At 35.8% G+C, this 16,306-nt stretch overlaps 1 protein-coding gene across 1 annotated transcript in view; it reads left to right on the top strand.

The window, feature by feature from the left end:
• btv (dynein cytoplasmic heavy chain beethoven) overlaps window positions 1-16,306 on the top strand; it is a 1,245,321-nt gene that overhangs the window by 529,035 nt on the left and 699,980 nt on the right. The window lies entirely within an intron of this gene.

Raw genomic sequence — 16,306 nt, 5'->3', positions numbered from 1 at the left:
TATGATTAGTTTAGTGCTGTATTATCCTTGTTTACTAATATTCCTTTATCTGACATAATTGAATTACTTCAGAAGAATTTCCTTCAGATATTGTTACTGTTTGATTTTGTAATACATTCTGGTTATTTCTCCTTTAAAAACAAATTATATCAACAAATCGAAAGAACAGCTATGGACAGTCCTATTTCTCCTACTATTGTGAACTTCTTCATGGAACACTTTGAAGAACTTATTTTTAATAACATTTCACCCAGACCTAGACTCACACTATAGATATGTATATAGTATTTTTACAATTTGGAATGGCTCTTCCTTGGAGTTACAGCAGTTTCTTTCTAAAATAAATGCACTTCATCCCAGGATCCAATTCACCTCAGAAGAAGTAAATAAGCGATTAGCCTTTTAAAATCTTCTAATTCTTCATCAACAGATGATAGCCTACATTTTTTAATTTTTTGGAAGATGACTCATATAGGCTGTTATATCCACACTGAATCTGATCAACATCCTATCAAAGGGCTGGAACGATTAAGACTAGTATATTTGCATATTCTTTATGTTCTTCAAATGAACTTTTACAGAAAGAATTATGACATTTTAATTCCATCTTTTTTTTTTTTTTTATCTAATGTTTTTAAGGATTCTTTCATCAAAAAAGCCTTTAACAGTTATGGTATTTCTACCTCTTCAAATACAAAAGAAATAACTTGCATTCCTATTCCTTATGTTAATAGGAACACGTAGTGAAAGTTTTGAAACTACTGAATATTTTTGTTGCCATTTGCCCCATCAGAAAAATTTCCAACTTTCTTGCTTCTCCTAAGGACAACCTTCCACCTCTCATTCATCCAGGCATCTTACAGATTCCTTGCTCTTGTGGGTTATCTTATTTTGTACAAGCAGGAAGAATTGCTTTTATTCATCTAGAAAACAAGTCTTATATTAAATTCCATGAGTCTGAACAGTCTGCACTTGCAGAACATACTAGCCACACTAAACAAGAATCCTTCATAAAAGTAATTTCCTCATAGAACACCTCTTAAAGAAATGTGTGAATCTTTACTTCATTGTTCTAATGTAAACAGATCTGATGGCCTATGTCTATCCATCTATCCAGTTTGTGGGAGATAGTACGTTTTAAATCTGCTTATCTTTCCTAACTTTATTTTGATTGTGTATGTATATTTATATATACACTGCTTGGAAAGAAGTCCACAGACATCCCACATGAGCAAGGTGTGTATGCCATGTAGCAGGTCGTGAAAATGGCTGCAAGAAGGTAACTAACAGAGTTTGAAAGAGGCATTGTGATAGGATGCCATGTTGTAGGCATTTGTTTGGAAAATTGTTGACAAATTGAGTCATCGCAGGTCAACAATCAGTGAAACCATACTGAGATGGAAACGCAGGGGTTCAAATGCAAGTACTACCCACACTGCATGATCCACCACACTCACCGAACATGACTGTAGGATGCTACGAAGAATAATATGTAAAAACCGTCATTCGTCAGTCGACACATTGAATGCAGAGTTCTGGGCATTGACTTGAACACGAAAAGTTCATATTCAGAACCGAAGCTCACAACGTGGGTTTCCATATTTGGACTGCAATATGTATTATTATTATTATTATTATTACGGGTATCTCCATGGAGTCAGTAGACTCATCGCGGGAGACCCAAACTAGCAAAACAATATCTGTCATATCTCTTCTTGAATTCATTTACAGATGAAGAGCTCACAACAAAGTCAGGCAATGAATTCCACTCATTCACCACCCTCCAGGCAAAAAACCTTGTTCTGACACCTTTGTTAACCACACTCTTCTTTAATTTCCAGAGATGACCTCTTGTTCTTCCATCACTATCACACAGCTGAAACATTTCCCCTGCATCAATCCTATAAAAACCTTTTAGTAATTTGAATGTTTCTATCATATCCCCTCTTCTTCGCCTATCAGCCAATCTCTGCAATCCACAAGCTCTCAATCTATCAATGTAGGGAGCATTTTTTATATCACTCACCAACTTGGTCACTCTTCTCTGAACCCTCTCCACAGCCTCCTCATCTCCAAGGAATCCAGGTGACCAGACCTGAGCACAGTAATCCAAATGTGGAAGTATCAATGCTTTATAAAGGGGAATAATAACCTCTTTATCTCTGGATGTCAGTGTGTTCCTCAACAACCAAGTAATCCTATGTGCAATCTTGGACACCTTAGCAATGTGTCCTCTGAACTTCATCTCCTTATCTACCAATACCCCTAAGTCCCTAGCCTCATCAATCTCTTGGAGTACCTTTCCATCTATGTAGTACACAGCTGGTAATCTTTTAATCCCAAAATGCAAGACTTTACACTTTTCCACATTGAACTGACATCCATTTTCTTTTGCCCATTTTACCAGCTTATTTAAATCCTCCTGCAAACTTTCAACATCAGCTTGATTTTTTATTGCACTACACAACTTTGCATCATCAGCAAACAACTGAATATCTCCCTTTAAGCCGTTTCCTATATCATTTATATACAAATTAAACAACATTGGCCCAAGCACAGAGCCCTGAGGCACACCACTGGTCACCTGCCTCATTCTGGACTCGGCTCCTCCATACACCACCTTATGGTATCTCTCCCTGAGCCATTCTCCTATCCATATCACCAATTTAATATCCATTCCCATCTGCTCCAATTTGCGTAACAGTGTTCTATGGGGTATCCTGTCAAAAGCCTTAGCAAAATCCAGAAGTACCACTGTGTAGCCAGTTCCTTTGTCCAACTCTGATGTTATTCTATTATGGATAGTTAATAGATTGCTAAGGCAGGATCTACCTTTAACAAAACCATGTTGGCCTCTATAGAGTATCATATCCTGATCCACCCATTCTTGAATTTTGTCTTTAACCAACTTTTCCAATACTTTTACCACTACTCCTGAGATGGTGATTGGTCTGTAATTCAATACTGCAGTTTTAGAGCCACCCTTATGCAAAGGAACCACTTTGCCTAACTTCCACTCCCTAGGGACCATACCAGAGTTCAAACTTAAATTAAATATCCAGGTAAGAGGGGTTGACAATTCATTTGCACATTCACGCAACACCCGAGCTGATATTCCATCTAAGCCTACCGCAGTGTTTGCATTTAAGTTTTGCAATATATTTAATACCTCTGATTCTTTAGCTTCAATTCTCACATTAGGTATTGCTATAGGTATAGAGATATCCTCACTTGGGTGATAGACTTTTGAGAAGTGATCACTCAGTAACTCGATTATTACATCTGATTTTGTCACCTCAATACCATCAGCACCCACTAAGGTTATCCTTCCGAAGTCATTCTTCCTCTTACTTGCCACATAGCGGAAGAACTCTTTGGGATTACCCTTGATCTCTTTGGCTAAGGTCTTCTCATAATCTGATTTAGCTTTTCTTACTATGCTGGTAACCTTCCTAGCTTGAGCCTTGTACTGCTCATGGGTGTCCTGATCGCCCTTCTCCTTGTAAATTCTCCATAACATTTTCTTTTTTTGTAGTTCAAGCTTGATACTACTGCTCATCCATCTAATGCCTGCCTTGTTTGACCTCCTGACCATGGGGACACAATCTGATATTGCTTTCCTCAGATACCCACTGATTTTATCCCAAGCACTGCTAACATCTTTCCCTTGCAATATGTTCTGCCATGGGATGGCTGCAAGCTCACTCCGAAGCTTGTTATAATTGCCTAACCTGTAGTTTCGTACATACCCCTTCTTAATAGAAAAATCCACAGATTTTGCAACCTCCCAAGTCAATACCACATGATCGCTTTCACCAACTGGAGGTAACGAGGTCACCTTACTTATGCACATAACCTCTGAACCAATAACCAGGTCCAACACTCTCACACCACGTGTCCCTTCAGTTACGTGCTGTTTCAAGTAATTATCTCGTAGCAGATGTATGAACTCCATTTCCTTTTTGCTACGTGATATTTCCTCCTTCCAATTGATATCACCATAATTAAAATCTCCCATAATAATCACTAAGCCTTCACTCATTGCACTAAGTTGCTGATGCATGAATTCAATATCTCCCCCTGTACTCCCTGGCCTATAGCAGCATCCAACTGTATATTTGGTTGCGTTGGTCACTATTTCGCACCAGACTGCCTCAAATGAACTCTCATTCACATGTCTATCATCATGATATACTACTTTCTTTGGCTGCAACACATCAGCTATCATCAACAGTACTCCTCCTCCTGTTCTATCTTCTCTATCCTCCCTGAAAATACTGTACCCATCACATTCAATTCCAGTGACCACATCTTCTGCTGACAGCCAAGTTTCACTAATGCCTACAACTTTTGGTGAGATTTCACTGACTAATGCCAAAAATTCTTCTCTCTTATTTCTAATGCTTCTAGCATTGGTATACAAAAATTGCAGATTCCCTCTAGATCTTGTACCGGCTGATATATAAGTCACTAACTACCGTAGTCCTATGCCGATTTTTTCCCCCTCTCTTCTGCAATTTATTCTGCCTGTAAGGATCAATAAATACACAATCAGTGCTAAAGTTTCTCTCTCTTACACTCAACCTTTTCACTATTAGTTTCCCTGCCCAATAACTTCAACCTGTTCAGAAAACAATAACTTCTTCAATCTCTTATGTCCTTCCATGTTAAGATGCAGTCCATCTCTAGCATACAACTGCCTTTTTCCTTCAAACACACTCCAAACATCAACAAACTCCAGACCTCTTTTTCTGCACATTCTTGCAATCATATCATTCATTATCATTGCTCATCTACTTAACTCGTAATTGTCAAAACGAGGCAGCACACACACTATTCTCCCATTGACACTTTTCCTCTTCACAATATCTAATAATGTTCTTAAATCTTTTCCTACCCGATTTATACTACCTCTCAGGTCATTCGTACCCACCATAACTATCATCTTGTCTGTTTCATGCCCTCTCTTTATTGCTAAAGCCACTCTTTCTATTGTACCATCAGCCAAGCACTCCTCATGCATACCACTCTCCATACCCTTAATCATAGAATCACCATATATTTTACCACTATTAACTTCATTCAAGTTCACACTCATGGACTCATTCTCTACACTATTCAGCATGACTCTCCCAGCTTCATTACTCAACTCTCTATTACTTACCCCCCCACTCTCACTACATCTCATTTCTTCTTGGCCACTTGTGGTTTTATTATGTTGACTCCCAATCACTCCCATACTATTTATTACTGAATCATTCACCAAAGACTCACCCATATGTAATCCTGTTCTAGTTACTTCAGCTAAAGTAATCTCTATAGTCCTAATTTCTCTGTGGTACAAAGAGCATATAAGTGGGACCTAGAAACTTGGAAATCTGTGTTATGGAGCAACAAATCATGCTGCATCTTCTACTGAGCAGATGGATGAGTGAGGGTATGGCAGATGTCAAGTTAGCATCTCTTACTGGAGTGTAACTCCCATTTATGTTATGAAAGTTTGAGGTGATGGTGAGATGATGTGGTCCTGTATTTTTTGGTTTGGCTTCTGACCTCTGTTTGTAGAGCCATGAAAATTGAACTCAGAGGTATCTGAACATTCTGGACAATGCATTGCTTTCTACTCTGTAGCATTTCTACATAACTGACCCTTGTCTGTTTCAGCAAGACAATGCACCATGTCATAGGACTTCTGCTGTAACTGCATGATTTGTTGATATGAACATTACAACACTTAACTGGCCTCTACAGGACCCCAATCTCAACCCTATTCAACATCTGTGGGATGAACTTATGCATTAGGTGAGGTCAAGGGAGGTCTGTCCTCCAACATTCCAGCCAGTGGGGAAAATGGTCCAAAATTCCCATTGATCGCTATTGTATGCTTGTGGAAAGTATGTTCCGTAAGATTGCTGCAGTGATCGCAGTGAAAGGTCTACATTTTATTAAGGTAGGCGGCATGTTTGTTGCTCACACTATGCTATTCGTTGATTTCTTTTGAAGCAGTGTGTATATATATATATATATATATATATATTATGTAATAAGTTAGGAAATTATTGACCCTTCTTAGTTATCTTACATTAGCTACTCATTTGGTGCTTTGTAGAATTGCCTGTTATTGTTTAATTGCCATTCTGTGATCTTGTGCTGATGATGATGCCTTTGATACTTAGGTGAAAATTCTACGTTAGTAAAGTTTTTTTACATGTGTTTTCCTCCATTTTTATAATTCTTTTCATTATGTTAACTAATGTTATTTCAGTATTGAAACAAATCAAGTGTTTAAAGTAAATGGCAACAGATTTCCTTGCACACAATCACACTGGAAAATGCTAACTCCTACCTGTGTCATCAACTATTTCACTGAAAGCATATCGAGAACTGTGTAAAGTAGACATTAGAAACTTGAACAGTTTATCTCATAAGCTCCAACTATTCAGCATGGAAAAAGGGAACAACTGTTTTGAAATTTTCCTGTTTTTACTTGATAGCTGTGAGTTCTATAAACACAGAGAATAGCCTTATATTCAATCTTTTAAAAAAAGAAAAAGGAGAGTTCTGAATGACTCAAAAAAATCAAAATTTAAAATTTAAAAAATCATAAGGGATGAATAGCAGTTTTTTTTGGATTTGCTGTTATTCAAGTTCCTGTTGAGAAGTTATATCTTCATTGTTGCATTTTTTTTTTTTTTTACCCCAGTTTTGTGATACCCAGCTGCCATAACTATTCTCTCATTTATGATTGGTCAAATGACCGTCATGGCAGCTGGGTATCTCAAGGAGCAAACTGGTGGACTGGATGTGTTTATTTTCAGTGTGAAGTTTCTTTTCCATTTGATGATTATTTCATGAATTCAGCATAAAGTAACTTCTACAAGTATTTTAATTCAGTGTTGTAGGAAGGTACATCTTGCTGATTCTTGTTGTTGCTGCTAAATGAAAAACTTTCCACTGGTGACCTAAATCATGAGGAGTTGTTAGGGTTAACTGTGTGGCTAATCATTCGTCGATAACAAAACTACAAACACTGCTGCTATATTTTTATTACAATAGAATATTGTTTTAACAAATATAATTTTATCAGCAGAATGATATTTTTATATCTCTTTTATTTAAATTTTAATTAACTAAACTAATAGTAAAATCTTCCATAAACAAAATCATGTTTCCTTGCACACAATCACACTGGAAAATACTAACTCCTACCTGTGTCATCAACTATTTCACTGAAAGCATATCTTTCATAAATATCTTTACATATGCCCCTTCTTAATGGAGGACAACTCACTCTCTCTCTCTCACACACACACATACACAGGCAGTTCTCACTTTTCATGGTTCTGATAAGTGTGAATTTCAGTTACCTTGGTATATTAACTATGATTAATTGCATAAAGTACAAACTTTGCTTCTCAGTCCACAAATCATTAAATAACAGATATGTATCATAATCAGTGACCATTCACATAACTTCTCTCAAGTTCATATGAAAGGAGTATGCAAATTTGCCAAAGCATAGTAAAGATGGTTACTCTGTATCATAAGTTGCACAATGAGAAGAAGGCAGACACTTTTCAAGCACCTCTTGATAATTTTTTACAGAGAAATAGGACTTTAATTCCCATTTTTTGTCCTCCTATCCTATCATTCTCATCCATCCCCTAGGACAGTTGAGTCCCCTAATGAGGAGCTTATGACAAATTAATTCAACCAGTTCTTCACTCCTCTGCTGCATCCCCTAAAGTCAAATATTCATGACTGTGATCCATGTGTGTTCACAGAGCCAATTTGCCTGTTCTGGGGGGACAAAAAACCCAAGATCCTGGGTGAAACCCCCCCCCCCCTACCTCTGTATGAGACTGGCTAACTCACCTTTAATCGAAAGAGAACAGATAAAGGTTCCTCACATCCCAGTGTCTGTAATGTTTTAATTACAGTGTACTAAATAAATATTAGTTTCGTTATATTTTTCATTTCCTTAAACATTTATAACACACAGTAAGTGAATATTTAATGTTTTATCAAAAAATTTTAAAGGTCACAGAACAATTATAATTTTTTCCCATTGATTATTATGATCACTTTGCATAGTTTCAGCTTGGATTTTCACTTTTATAGTCCCGTAGTACCATGTAAAGCAAGGACCTTCCATAAACATTATCATATAAAGATCTTTACATAGGTCCCTTTATAACAGAAAAAAAAAAAAAAACAGCACGTATATATTTATTATTATTTTTTATTTTTAATTAAACATACAAGAATTATTTTAGGTATACAACATTAACAAAACTTCGTAACATCAAGCAATGTATATTTCTTTACTACAGGCTTAAAATACTGCAACATTAAAATAAAAGAAATATAAGGTGATAATGTTTGTTTTTTAGTATCTGGTATTAAATATATTTACTGAAGATTTGTCTATCTCTAACTTGAGGATTCAGAGATAATTGAGATGTACTTTCACATTCTATAATAAATTTAGTTTAATCCTTTATCCAAGTGTGAGCAAACAAAGTTTGCGCCTGAAAGTATCTTCAGGACTGGGGTAAGGTGGTACAACACTGGGCAACTCGTTGCAAAGGTGGAGCAAGCTAACATCGATCCTATCTCAGTATCTCCCATAATGCAAAACACATCTCCTTGCAGATATGTATAATGTTATGCATTAAGGAAAGGGCCACTACCCAGACTAGTTTCGACCTTTATTGAGGTCTCTTCAGTGGGAGCCAGGCCCAAGTGGAAATACCAGGCAGAAGCATTAGCAAGGTCATCTCTACCCATAGGAGTTGCCAAATGGTGTGCCACCTTTTTAATAAATTACTCTGGATTTAGAGAAAGATGTTGAAAGTTTTTTTCACTTGGTTAGACTATAATAAATTTAGTTTAATCCTTTATCCAAGTGTGAGCAAACAAAGTTTGCGCCTGAAAGTATCTTCAGGACTGGGGTAAGGTGGTACAACACCGGGCAACTCATTGCAAAGGTGGAGCAAGCCAACATCGCTCCTATCTCAGTGTCTCCTGTAATGGCCTGGCTCCCACCGAAGAGATCTCAATAAAGGTAGAAACTAGTCTGGGTAGTGGCCCTTTCTTTAATGCATAACATTATACATATCTGCAAGGAGATGTGTTTTGCATTATGGGAGATACTGAGATAGGATCGATGTTAGCTTGCTCCACCTTTGCAATGAGTTGTCCAGTGTTGTACCACCTTACCCCAGTTCTGAAGATACTTTCAGGTGCAAACTTTGTTTGCTCACACTTGGATAAAGGATTAAACTAAATTTATTATAGTCTAACCAAGTGAAAAATAAACTTTCACATTCTAAGTCATCAATGTTTCCATCAACTTATTCTATCTACTCATGGGATGACTGTGGATTTCTCAGTTTACTAGTACCAGAACTAGAAGTTCTAAAATTCCCTAATTTCAGATATCAACTGCTGAGCTCTCTGATAAAATGTATCAGAATCTTGATCCAATAATGTCTCAGTTTCACGAGCATTTTGATTCATTTTATCAAAGAGCTCAGCAGTTGATATCTGGCTGAACCCTTGGTTCAACAAAACATTGAACACTGAAGGATTGAAGGAGGATATATATATATATATATTATACTGATGAGGAGGGAGATATATATATATATATATATATATATATAATTTATATTTTTTTTTAATTAAGCATATATATATATATATAATCATTAGCCATTGTCGATCCACTGCTGGATGAAGGAGTTTCCAAGATTACTCCAAACTGTCTGTCCATGACTCTTCTTCCCCATGTCATTCCTGCAAATTTGATGATATCATCAGTCCTCTGTGATTTAGGTCAGCATGACGGTCAATTTTCCTCTCGTGGAATCGAATCCAGTACTTCTTTTGTCCATCATTGATCTTGTCTTCAAGCAATATGCCAGCCAATTCCCACTTCAGATGTTTCACTCTTTCTATGATGTCAGACACTTTGGTTTGATTTCTTATCCACGTAATCCTTTTGTGATCCAGTCTTGTGATACCAAGCATACTTCTTTCCATACTAAATTATGTTGTTTTTCATTTTTGAATTTCCTTTGCATTTAGTGTTTATGTTTCACAGCCATATGTCAATATAAGAAGAAGAATACATTGGTTAAAAACTTTTCTCTTTTCTTTTCAGGCATAATGGTAGTTGGCTTCTGAATATTGAATGTAATTTTCAAAATGCTTTCCATTCAAGCATTGTGCATCTTTTAATTTTGTCCATGATATTTTGTTCCATTGATATATGGATATATGTTGTCCTAAGTATATGTAATTATCTACTTGTTTAATTTCATCATTATTGATTTTTTTATTTCTCATTGGACATAGCTATTGAACATAACTTGGGTCTTCTTTAGGTTTATCTTTAGGCCAGCTGTTCTGCTAGCAATTTAGAGTTCATGGATACAAGTCTGTAATTCATGCACAGTTGAAGTAAAGATAACTATGTCATCTGCAAAGCATAAATGGCTTAAATATCTTCCATTCATCTTCAGACCTTTCCTTTCCCAATCAAGGAAAGGAAAGGAAATCAAGGAAGGTTGAATATTTCTTCTAGGCGCACTGTGAATAATTTCAGAGATATTGTGTTACCCCATCTTATACCTCTCTGTATTTCCACAATAGAGATTTTTCTTGAAATGAATTGCTGCTGTGGCATTGGTGTGTGCTGATTTGATGGTCCTAATGTATGGCTACTCCACTTGTTGGTTTCGTAATGCTTTAAGTATTGCACAAGTTTTTACTGAATCAAATGCTTTCTCATAATCAATAAAACCAAGACATTGTAACTGATATTCATTACACCATTCAATAATCTGTTCTACAACTTGAATATGGTCCATTGTACTAAAGCCACTTCAAAAGCCTGCCCTGTTCTTTTGGTTGTGCTAGGTCCAGAATCATACAAAGCCTATGAGCTAAGACTTTTGTAAACACTTTGTAAACCACTGATAGTAGACTGATGGATTGGATTTTGTCAAGTCTTCTACCTCGCCTTTTTTATGTAGCAGTATTAGGGTAATATTCTTCCACGTTCTTGGTATATCATTTTTTTTTTTTTTTCAGGCATAAAGTAAATAGTTTTCCCAAGAGTTTGTAGATCATTTCTCCACCTGCTTTTAGAAGTTCAACTATAACTCCATCCCCACCTGCAGCTTTTCCATTTTGCAAGCTTTGGATGCTCCACATAGCTTCCTCTGGTAGAATCCGTGATACTTCAGCTGTTTTGTAGTTGTCTTCTTCTTCTTCATTTAATTCATCATCCTGATATAATATTGAGTAAAATTCTTCAACTCTTTTTGCTATAGCATATCTATCTCTGGTGATGGTCCCATCTTGTAGTTTGACTGCAAACATCTCTTTATTGCTGTTCAACTGTTACTGTTACTGTTTGGGTTTTTTTGAAACTATGGTTGTTTTCAATTGTTTGTTGTATGAATTTACAATTGAATTTTCTTAATTCTTCTGTGATATGTTTTCTGATAGTTTTGCACAATTCAGTGTATTCCATTTTATTCTGTAGGTTATTTGATTGTTTCATTTCTCTTTGTTTCATCAGAAATTTTCCTTGTTTCTGTTCTGTGATACCAGCTATTTCAAGTGAGCATTGTAAAAGGTTTTGGTAATAATGTCATTACTTTCTGATGGATTAACATTGTCATCTATAATAAGATTTTTAAATCTGTTGTTTAGTTTTCGTGTTGGAATATATCTTTTTTAATGCTGAGTTTGTGTACATCTATGTTTTGCCTTGATCTTCGAAACATTTTTCTTCTTTCTTTTTGGCAGTTTATTTGAATCTTACCGCATACCATACGATGGTCACTTCTAATGTTGAACGTGTTTATAACAGAGCAGTCTTGAAAGATGTTTCTCTTATTGCTGAGGGTGTTTTTTTCTTGAAAAAAGAATTCATGATGTGCAGATTTTCTTTTTCTGCAAATTCTACTAGCCTTACTCCTCTATCGTTTCTCATGCCATATCCAAAATTTCCTATTGAGCTTTCATCTGATTGTTGTATACCAATTCTAGAATTAAAGTCTCCCATTACAATTCTGAAATGATGTTTTCCTTTATTGTAAAGTTGGGATACATCATGATAGAAGGCTTAAATTTTTTCATCAGTATGACTTATTGTTGATGCATAGACTTGGATGATCTTAAGAGTGTATCTCTTTGAGATTTGAATAACAATACTTGCTATTCGATCAGATATAATAAGTTTAGTTTAATCCTTTAAAAAAAAAAAAAAATTCGATCAGATATACTGTCAAATTCTATTATGTTGTTCTTCATTTTTGGTTAATCATGAATCCAACTCCACTGATTCTTTCTTTATTTTTCTCCTCTATAATACAATATGTCTCCACTTTTTTTTAACTGAAGAATTTCTTCACAGTTACGTCTGACTTCACACAGTCCGAGAATGTCCAATTTTAGTTGCTTTAGCTCTTCAGTTAGTTCAGTTAGCCATTGCTAATTGAACTGCTCAGAATCCTACAGTTTAAAGTTCCAATGGCAGCATGATCTGGTTACTCAGGGATTCTTAGCACCCTCTGCCTTGATGTTTATTTTTATTTTTAACTGTCTACTGCTGTAGTCAGTAACCATCTGGTCTCCAGAGAATGAGGACCATTTTTTTTTCTGTTTGATATATATATATATATGTAAAGTTAGGCTAAGAGCATTTACAAAATATAGTACTAACATCAGGTATTGTATATTCTTTTGCTGCAAGCTTAAGTGTTGATCTCCATACTAAACAATATTTACATAATTCATGTTCATCGGGATAAAGAACAACCTACTTGCCTTTGATGCTATGCAAATATAAAAACTATTGTGTGTGACTATTAAATAACGAGACTGGTTGCAAAAATGTGGTTTAATATTACAATTGTACAACTTAATTGTTATCCCCTTCAACATACTTCCCTCCTCTTTCTATACACCTTTGCATACGAATTTTCCATTGTTGGAAGCAGTGCTGCAAGTCATCAGGTGCTATCTGCTTCAGTATTAGTTTGTTGGTATTAGTATTACATGTACTACAAAAGTATTTATTCAGATAAGGTGTGTGGAGTATATGCCATTTCCACACTAGATGAACCTAAGTCTTTGAAGAATGATAATAATAATAAGGCCTGAATTATACTATACATTAGACAGCTTGATCTGCCATTTTGTGTAGACTGAAGTTCTATCCAATGATAATGTGCAACTGTTTTTATTCTCCATGCAGTCTAAATCAAAATGAAAAAAAGTAGTAAACTTTATGCTTCTCCTGTTAGTTATATATGTTGAAACTTGTAACACTATTCAGTAAGTGTTTACTTTTCATTCTTGTACTACTTTTTAGATTTCTTCCATTTTCCTTTCACTTTTTTGTTGAAAGTTTTTTCGCTTAGTTATACTATAAATTAAAGATGCCAAGAAATTATACACTTGATTTTATGCTTTATCCAAGTGTAAGCAAAAAAGCAAAGTTTGCACATGAAGTAACTTCATGAGTTCTAAAAGCAATTCGTATATAGAGGCTAATGACTTCCCATCAATTGTGTTAGTATCCCGTAATGCAAGGCACATATCCTCACAGACATGTATAATGCATAGCATTATACATGTCCATAAGTGAAGTGATTTAATGTGCAAACTTTGTGTGCTTACACTTTGATAAACTATGAAACCAAGAATATAATTTCTTGGCATCTCTAATTTATAGTATAACCAAAAATAAATTGAAAGTGGAAGAAACGTTCAACATCTTCCTCTAATCCAGAGTATTTTAGTAATAAGGTGTGAACATTTTAACTACTTGAATATGAAAATATGATTTCTGTATTACTCCTGGTTCTGGCTCCCACTAATGAGACCTCAATAAAGACTAAAACTAGTGTGGGTAATGGCCCTTCTCAAAATACATAGCATTATATATGTCTGTAAGGATAAGTTCTTCCATTATGGGATACTAAAGCAATTGATGTGAAGTCATTAGCCACTGTATACAAGTAGTCCAGTCATGAAGTGACTTCACATGTAAACTTTGTTTGCTTACACTGATTTTTCTTTGCATCTTTAATTTATATTATAACCAAATGAAAAACTTTCAACATCTGTCTCTGATCCAGAGTATTTTACTAATAATGGGTGACACTTTTTGACTACTTGTATATGGAAATATGACCTCTGCATTACTTTGACCTTGGTATCACTTCTGGATCTTGCTCCCACAGATGAGACCTCAGTAAAGGTTGAAACCGATCTGGATAGTGGCCCTTCCTATAATGCTATGTATCATGGGAAGGGCTACTCATCTTGTGGCTGTGGTGAGGATAACCAAACTATACAACATATCATGTTTGACTGTCCACACAGAGCCTGCACAGGATTTGTAACTGACTTTATAACAATTTCTACAGATGCTATTGAAAAAAGGAGAAAGGAAGATGGAAAAAATCTTGCTCCCACAGATGAGACCTCAGTAAAGGTTGAAACCGATCTGGATAGTGGCCCTTCCTATAATGCTATGTATCATGGGAAGGGCTACTCATCTTGTGGCTGTGGTGAGGATAACCAAACTATACAACATATCATGTTTGACTGTCCACACAGAGCCTGCACAGGATTTGTAACTGACTTTATAACAATTTCTACAGATGCTATTGAAAAAAGGAGAAAGGAAGATGGAAAAAATCTATTTAGAGTGCCACTAAATAAGAACATACTACCATATAATTTTAATCGAAAGTATCTGGGCATAACCATAGACAGAACCCTCTCCTTTAATAGACATCTCTCCAATATTTCTGCCAAACTCAGGACTAGAAATAACATACTGCATAAATTTGCTGGAACAACCTGGGGGACTTGTTCTCCCACATTAAGGACATCTTCTCTCAGCCTTGTTTACTCAACTACTGAATACTGCTCAGCTGTCTGACTGGACAGTGCACACATTAAATTAATTGATACTGTCCTGAATCAGACACTGCATATAATTTCTGGAACTGCCATCGCCAACAGCTATGACACCAAGACACCCTGATTTGCAAATATAACAAAATTTACCAGAATCCACTGCTTTCTATAAACTCTGATATTTGCAGTTTTACATCGCAGAGGCTTAAGTCAAGACACCCACCTATTATAACAGCACAGCGATGTCACTGAGGGCTATGACGCAACAACAGCATGGCACACAGAATGGATTGCCCAAGTCCCAGTAATCTAGCAGACTGTCTTTAACCCAAACAGTCCTTCATCAGGGTTCGACCTACATCGAAAATATGGACCTCCTTAAATAGGATTCGCACCAATCATGATATTTGCAGAGCTTCCTTGTTTGCTTGAGGAATAAGACCCCAAGCAAACAAACATCTTACTGTAGCTACGCTGCATAGTTCAGAAGGCCTGGACACGGGACAAATTCCAGATGATTGGAGTAGAGCTCTCATAGTACCCCATATATAAAAAGGGAAATAAAAATGAATGTAAAAATTGCAGATGTATTTCTCTATGCGTGTTCCTGGTAGATTTATGCAATTAGACATGAGAAATGGTTGAGAAGGATTGTGGAAGAGAAGCTTGGTGAAGAACAAGCTGGATTCTCTGACTAAATTGAATAACTGTTGTAATAGATATGGTATGAAGGTCTGCAATAACAAGACAAGGATGATGAAAATAGGTAGAAGCATTGAAAATATCAACTGCATTGTGAATGGAGAACCTATTCCACCTATACACAAGTAAAACATTTCAGCTACTTAGGCACATTTTTTAGTGAAGAGGGTAAATTAAATATGGAAATAGACACAGAATCAAGAAAGCTGGTATGGTAGGAGGCAACTTAATAAATTTATATGGAATAAGAGAAATTAGTCAGAACACTGAATTAGCTATATACAAGACAGTGTTCAAACCAATTTTAACTTATGGTTCTAAGAGATGGATTAGAAATGAAATGTTTGACCAAAGACTAGAGACAGCAGATATGAGAGTCCTGAGAAAGATTAGGGGCATGAACTAATATTTCCTAATATCCTCCTTTTTAATATGATATTGCATCACTGGCAATATCATATTCAAAAAGAGGATATTAGGAAAGAACTTGACATTGTTAGCATCCAGGAATATGTTAGCAGAGCCAATCTCATGTGGTATGGTCACTTAAACAGAATGGGAGAGGAAAGATTAACAAAACAAGTGTTCTTTTCAGGAAAAAGATCCAGAGGAAGACCAAGATATAGGTGGATTGATACAGTAAAAAAATGCC

The sequence above is a fragment of the Typopeltis vanoorti genome, chromosome 6 (assembly GCF_054136105.1).
Source record: "Typopeltis vanoorti isolate ZY-2024b chromosome 6, IOZ_Tvanoo_1.0, whole genome shotgun sequence".
NCBI classification, from domain to species: Eukaryota; Metazoa; Arthropoda; class Arachnida; order Uropygi; family Thelyphonidae; genus Typopeltis; species Typopeltis vanoorti.
This window is presented reverse-complemented; position numbering and strand designations above follow the sequence as displayed.